Consider the following 8,484-nt stretch of genomic DNA (forward strand, 5'->3'; position numbering starts at 1 on the left):
AGCAAGGGGGGCCTTCATTGGATGATGCTGAAACTATTGGCCAATTAAAGAAACCGTCTTATTAAACACTCAATTAGCTGCGACAGTCGTTTTCGAGCATGCGCAGTGGCAATGTCTTATCAAAATGGTGAACACCTCAGGACGTTCTTTATAATATACTTCAACATGATTAGTTGGATAGTTATATCAGTTCCGATAGAATTGCCAATGTTGTGGCGTAAATCTTGTCATTGACGGTCATGAATTCAAAGCTCAGCGACTTTTTCTAGCTGCAAAGCAAACAGACGTTTTTTGTTGACTTTCTGTATTCTAGGGATCAAAAAAACAGCATCAGTCTGACCTGCACTTCAGCTGAAACTTTGAATTATGGACGTTTTTAGATTACATGTACTCTGGCGATATTTCCTTTAACAAAGAGAATGTCCAAGACGTGCTAAGAGATGCTGATTATTTTCGATTGACTACTTTGAAAGATTTTTGCCAAGTCTATTTGCAAAAAAACAACTGACCCCACAGTTGCGTTCAAACCAGAGACGTTGCCGAGTTGTATGGTTTCAATATTTGCTAAATAAATATGAAAATATCATAGACGATCATTTCAGTACTGTCCTGAAAGCGACTACTTGTTAATTATGCCATTCGAACCACTCATTTCGCTGATATGTATAAGAAACACAGCCAGACCGCTGCTTACCGGTGTAGAACTATATTTGATCTGCCCTATGACCCTAATACAGGAGATTCTAACACAAGCACATATGAACAATAGAGGGCGCTACTACATCATGACACTATGCTGAGTGATGCTAGGCCATACAACATATTTGTGACATAGTGACCGCTGCATGCTAGGTGACAAGGCAGTTTCCGATCAAGGTAACCAAGGTGACATGCAGAGTGCTTGATTTTTCAGCGGTGTTTAAAAACAACATCTCGTTGCTGATTTTTCTGTAATTTCCAGGGTATTTTTTTTTATTTTTGATTAGGCCAGATTTTTATTATCCATTGTTTAGCGAACCCGCCGAATGAACAGGAGCCGAAAATGAAATAAAAATATAATTTTATTTCAGCATAATGTCTCGCGCCCGCCGACTTGTAAGCGCAACAAAATGCTAAAAAAAATATTATTTTTATCTTCCTTTTTTGCCGCCCGCCGCATAACAAATCCAAGCTGCATTTTCGTGGGAGTATCATGATCAAAGTACCGAAGTCTCACGCAGACGAGAAACAAGTTTATACATGGAATACAATTTTATTTCATTTCTTCTCTCCGATCAATGATCTCACTTACAATTAATTCTTTGAGAATCACACAAATCTAATGGAAAAAAGGAATTAATTATATTTTTTTCCGCCCTCCTAAAAAAAATGCCTTATAAAAACTCGGGAAACAAGAAATGAAAAAAGTCTGGCCTTAAAGGGCGGCAGTCGTCGTGCCGCCTCCTGTTCGATATGGGACTCATAGCGACGTATACAACGCGTGTAAAATGCATGTTTATAAAATGTGTATTTACATCACGGTTACTAACCGTGTTTACATGAAAGTCGAACACGCGCTACGCGACGACCACCGCCCTTTAACCAACACTGAAAATTTAAAGGGCGCATGAGCGACATCTGTGTTGTCAAACACTGATTTTCCCATAATACAATGCGCTCTTCTAATGGAAATCTTGCACTAATTACCGCTGCTGAATCCTTCAATAAAAATACCCCATTTAAAGCTTGGTAAATTCTCAGTTTGTACTTGTTAATTTCCGCCTATATACTAGTATCTCGCGCATGCGTGGCGCGACGACTACTGCCCTTTAAGTTATGGATGATAGCAACAGCAGTGGTGTTTATCTATTGCAATGCTATCAGCACGGTGATCGTTACAGTAAAACGGAAATTGTTTTACTTCCTTTAGACAAAACATTTTTTTAGTTTCGCCCACAATGCGAAAAAGCTTGAAATCTATGCACCAAGAAAACAAAAGATATTGTGGCCTTGTTTTGCGCGAAAATTTAATCGCGCTATCAGGCCTTCCTCTTACATGAAAATAAATAAAAAAAGATCCAATTATCTCACAGTATACCACTGGAATCTGCCAGACTAGAAGAATGTCTGTTTTTGTAGTTTGCGAGGCTAGTTGATCGCGCTTGACGAAGTACTAGTAAACAGGGAGCCAGGACATATCTCCAACAGTGACTTGTTAATCAAAGAGCACCGTAAACAAACTTCTGGGACTTTTAATCACATACGCATGTCTCGACGCATGGAGCGGGAAACCGTAGACTTATTAACCGTAGCTCATCATAGATTTGAGTGTAATTCACAGAAGCAGTTGTTAAATTTCGTGACCAGTTTAGAATCTTAGAAAGCACGTACAGTCTTCAAATAACCACAATAGATAGAGTGGGGTTCAAGACCGAATATACGTTATTCCGGCGTTTCATACTTTCTATTAATAATTTCACTTTCAAATAATATTCATGAGATATGGCTACGTCATAACCTCTTTGTTCTGCTTTTACTGGCCCTTGTTAGTATATTGTTCCATTATTTTGCTGTTCCTCGTCCTTGTGTCTTGTTGTCTCTTATTTTTGTCCACTTCTTCTGTGTTTATTTGTTGAGTTTGATGGTTTTATTGTCTTTTATTTTCGCCATTATGCCAACTATGAAGCAATTGGAGACCTGGGCATTCTGGACATAGGTTTCCTTTGCCTTGATCGGCTCCTTATTGTGTTTTTCTGGCTTGTGTCCACCTGTGGAGGAAGGGTTAAACCCGACACGTTCTGTTTTTTATTCTCCATATTAGTGCTTTTTTTTATTCCCCGCTGGTCGGTTTTGTTGTTTAGCACAGCATACATGGCTCGGGCTCTTTTGTCCATATTCCTCAACTCATGCGTCACCACATTGAGGTCAACCACATTTATTTAGTAACTGTGATTTGTCATTTTTTTAATTATTTTATAGTGATCACTATAGTCTAATGTTTAGAATGTCAAAATATGTTCTCTTTTATTTTAATTTTGAAAGTTTTACTCAGACGATCGATGAAATACAACAGTGTAGTGACGTGCCCAGTAACCTATTTTGTCCAGCGACAGTGTACAAACGTGCGCCGGTGACGATCACGGTGACCAGCTACACCAGAACGGACATATTTCGCATCTAACTCAACCCCATGCAAAAAAAATTGATACTATGCGTTCATTATGGTCCATTCCTCCTCGACGAACAAGTACATAAGTGGTAATTCAGTCAAAGACGAGAAAACTGCACAAGAAATTTGCCTTATTTACACGTATCGGCAATGCAAGCTGCCATGCGACTTCCCCTTCTGACGTCACAAGGGGAATTTCTGTATGCAAATAAGAAGCTAATGAGGAGCCTCGTTTTAAAATACACAAAAATAAAGTTGCCGTAGATTGAGTTTAAAACACATTTTTTCACTTAAAAAAATAATTCATGCTTAGAAACATAAAAATTAATAATATTTATGTATCAATGGATAATTTTATGCGTGAAAATAGCAGCCATTTCACAGGCACTTTAAGTCATATTTCAAGTCTACTAGAGTATAGTTTTTATTCAGCTCCACAAAACATGTAATAGTGTGACGAAGATCAGAAAGCTATTGTATCGACATGGTTTTGGAATTGTATGGATTGAACAACAAGTTGGAGACAGCAAAAGTTTTTAAAGCTTATTTTCACGAGAGGTTGTGTAATTGTTATCGTCAAGAATGGTCGGCAGCGATTGGTCAATCAGATAGATTGCGTTGTTATGTTAATTTCAAATTTTTGTTAGAGCCAGAACTGCATTTATCATGTACATGTATTATGAAGTTTAAATTTGCTCTGGCAAGACTTCTATCAGGGGGAAATCTCTCTCTCTCTGGGGTTTCTCCACACTTGCCAGGGGGAAATCTCGTCTCGTCTCTCTATCTCGTCCCCTTGAGGTACGGGATCGGGGAAGTCACTTTAACTTTACAGTCAAATAAGACACACACAACGAAATACGTTTCAGCTCTCGTCTTAGTCGATCTTTTGGAGCACTCTATAACTGTCTGGACTGGACTCTCGACTGCCCAGGACTGCGTCTGTCGTGGAGTATTCGCCAAGACCAACTCAAACTCTCTTTATTCATTTTCAAAACTCTAACCAATTACAAAACAGTAAAAGACTCTAGGGCGTAACCTTCAATCATAAAGCCAATCACACTAAGTACTGAATACGTCATATCTTTTGATTAATCGTTAACTACATTAATAACTATGGATATAAACTGTCAGAATGGCGACGATTATCTCGTAATTAGTTCCAAATCACTGAGCCAAGTTCCGTCCAAAACTTCAAATAGGCCTACACGATGACAGACATAACACAGCAATTCGCTAATAATCAGTTAATTAAGTCGGTCAACAGATACACAAAAACAAATTCATGACACTTCGGTGTTCAAGTCATAAATTGACAGTGAAGACAGGACGGCATAGTAATCCAATAATTCCTCTCCGGCTGAGAATTTGTTTTTATTGTCAAAGTATAGGAAGATCGGTAGTTGAGGATGAATTCCATTTTATTCTATTTTGTCCATTGTATGAGAATTGTAGAGATGACTGGATCCCTCGCCGTTTCAGAGTCTATCCATGCAACGAAAAATGTGAAACACAATATAAACTTTCAGTGTATGTACATAATTCTTTTAAAATCCTTAACAACTTTCTCTCAATTTTGCACTTATAGTGATGTATTTGTTTAAAGCGCGGCAGTCGTCGCGCTGCGCATATGCGACATTTGTGTTGATAAACATTGATTTTCCCACAATCCAATGCGTTCTTCAAATGGAAATCACAAGTATAAGGTTTGACTTGGGCGCGATTTGCGCTGATTTCCGACGATGACTTCTTCGATACCTTCTAATCACACGAAAATTGCCTAATTAAAGCTTGGAAACGCCTCAGTTCGTACTCGTTGATCTGCGCTCAGACTAGTAATACAAGTCTGAGATCTGCGCAACAGTCAAAGTCGCCATCTTTGTTTACATGAGACCATATATCTCGCACATGCGCAGCGCGACGACTACCGCGCTTTAATTTTGTATTATAATGATTGATGTGACTAAACAAATATTCATGTAAATTTCGGGAGAAATTCTAAAGAGTATGTCTAGTCATAACTGGATCGTACAGAACAGTCAACTTGACGTGTACAATGTACATTTACCAGGTTTACACGGCGGCAACTTTTCGGAGCCAAACGATTGTTCGTTTATACGTTTGAAGCCGAGCGACAACCGATAATCAATATATTCTCAGTATATGAGAGTCTGATTTAGATCTAGATGGCAACATCTCTTAAATATCGATGCCATTAGATGACCGTCCATATTTTATTATCATGATCGGACCTACATTTTGTGAGAAACAGGTATGCTCGGAGAAAACAAGCGATCGAGGTGGTTGCAATTTGCTCAATACATCTACATTACAGCTCATCACAGAAATGACTAACGATATTCACTCCTGAGATGCCATAACGAGATTTGTGGAGACTCATTATGTACAAATTTGGTGCGCATGTTATATGGAAATTAACAATTTACGTATTTCGTGTGCACAGTTTTGTTTCTCAAATTCACCAGTCTAATAAGGTTCATTGGCCATTGGGAGAATACATTGGTTGTGTATCGCTAAGACAACTGTCCCTCAATTGTCATAAAGTACAAGAAGTGGGAGAGAGTTGACATTCTCAATTGCTTTGTCACAGAGTTGTAAGCCTTTTTCCGTTTGCTGCATGTTGTCGGAATCCTTCAGGACACACGGTATAGTTGTGGTTGTAACACGCCATTTATTGTGAAGGATTCAATCAGGTAGATACAGTACAATATATTGACATAAGTTGGTTGCTACATGACAGTCGCACGGCTACGCCTGGAGATACATGTTGCTGGACAACCTCGAATGACCAAGATGACCGACCGACGACGACGACGACGACCCGCCGAAAATGAAATCACTCCCGTCTTTTTATAGGAGACGAATCATGGGTCACGTGGTATTCGTAATGTAGTTACATTGGGCAATATGTAAATATAACCAGATAATATAATTGGCGTACTATGGGTATAGTAGTTGTATTGAGCGTTCATTAATGGAGAACTCACAATCAACGCCAAAGTAATAAACTATAAGACAATTGAATGTTACGTAACGCTTGGTAACCTTTTCAAAAAGAAATGACTGGGACTTCATGGTGGCCTAATAAATGGTTAAAGATCATTCGAGTGTATCCAAGTCTGGTAACATGCTAAGTTCCCAATATAGAGTGACCTCACTCCATAAAATGTGTCCCACCTCAAAAGTATTCTAGGCTGGTAACAGCTTGTTGAACTATCGTGTTTTATATCGCCGAATCAGTGCATTTTAAAAGTGGGGCTCATCTTGTTAATTTTGTCATTTTTAATTAAATTTTTATTTTATTTTCTTATTTTTGTGACTTGTTTTGTTCAAACTTGTGTTATGTATGAATACTGTGGATATATTTGATTTGTTTAAACAAAATAATCGCATTTCAACATCGAAAAAGAAAAACTTCCCCTAAACCTTTAAACCGGCCAATGAAAACATGAGCTCAATTTTTTCCTGGCCTTAACCAATTTTATGACATCTTTGCTAATTAAATATAAAAATCGTGCTTTGTGAACCTGTGTTATTCAAACTAGCAATTAAGTGACAGTGGTATCTGCACTTTCATGCAATGCATTATTAGAGAGAACGTTTATTTGCATATATATAGAAAAATGTTAGCACACCCAAATTCAATTAATTGAATGTCAATTGCGCGCGCGCGCGCGCGTGTGTGTGTGCGCACTCACGTATGAAAGTTCCTCCATTATTATTTCAAAAACCAATGAATTTCAGTGTTTTGGGGTAAAATGCTATGAATATTAATTAGCTAATTTGCATAATTATTTCAAGCCCTTCCCCTACTATTTCACGAATCTCTCATCAGGTTTCAATGAAACTTGGTAAATAGATGCCCTGGAATAAGTCCCGTGTATGCTAAGTTCAGGGTTAAACCCATGCATAATAATTGCCTACTTAAAGTGCCTGTGAAATGGCTGCTATTTTCACGCCTAAAATTATCCATTGATACATAAATATTATTATTTTTTAGGTTTCTAAGCATGAATTATTTTTTTAAGTGAAAAAATGTGTTTTAAATTCAATCTACGGCAACTTTATTTTTGTGTATTTTAAAACGAGGCTCCTCATTAGCTTCTTATTTGCATACAGAAATTCCCCTTGTGACGTCAGAAGGGGAAGTCGCATGGCAGCTTGCATTGCCGATACGTGTAAATAAGGCAAATTTCTTTTGCAGTTTTCTCGTCTTTGACTAAATTTTCACTTATGTACTTGTTCGTCGAGGAGGAATAGACCATAATGAACACATAGTATCAATTTGTGTTGCATGGGGTTGAGTTAGTTGCGAAATATGTTCGTTCTGGTGTAGCTGGTCACCGTGATCGTCAGCGGCACACGTTTGTACACTGTCGCTGGACAAAATAGAATTTGACGTCGGAATTATCTCGTTATTTAGCAGGTTACCGGACACGTCACTACACTGTTTTATTTCATCGATCGTCTGAGTAAAATTTTGAAAATTAAAATAAAAGAGAACATATTTTGACATTCTAAACATTAGACCATAGTGATCACTATAAAATAATTTAAAAAAACGACAAATCACAGTTACTAAATAAATGACAGCCGCGTGGAAATAAATTGAAATTTTGTTGAAATAGGTGAACGCGTTGGGTCACTACGAGGGCAAATGCGTTAAAAGCGGCGTTTAATTGGGTAACAAAAATAATCGAGATGGACACACATACAGATAAATTCAGAATGGATTCGAGTTAGCGTGATCCATGGCGTGATTGTCATAATTATAACATCATATTAAAACTTTATTTGGTGAAAACACATTGACCAAGCCCGGATTCTTATTTCATAAATTATTACGCAGATCAAGCTGCAAGCATGGAGGTAAAAAAAGAACAGAGGTGTGAATTCGACATTCAACACAAACCACCAAACAATTCAGAAACTTTTAGCCTTCGAAAATGAAAACAATTAGCAGTGTGTAAGGGCTGTGTAATTTCCTGTTTGTCCGACGCTTCGTTTTCGTGTCACTGTCAAAATTATTGCTACCTTTTACTTAACAGGGACTAAATGGTCTCTATAAAACGATAATCAGGATCGCAAAAAAGTCAACTCATTTGAAACACTTGCCCACAGTCCAGAGGGACTGTGACTTGCCGAACGTCTCACTCTCTTCTGAAATCCGCCTCGGTGATCATGGTCCGGAATCTATTTCTTTCAAAAGTGTTGCACCGGGTTTATGTTGTCGGCGTTTCTCTTTAAACCTAGTTTTTTTTTTTATGGACGAGGACAGTTTTTCCAAAAAATGAATCTAAGGTTAAGTGGCTTTCGTC

This window comes from Saccoglossus kowalevskii, chromosome 18, assembly GCF_978046115.1.
Source record: "Saccoglossus kowalevskii chromosome 18, keSacKowa6.1, whole genome shotgun sequence".
Lineage (NCBI taxonomy): Eukaryota > Metazoa > Hemichordata > Enteropneusta > Harrimaniidae > Saccoglossus > Saccoglossus kowalevskii.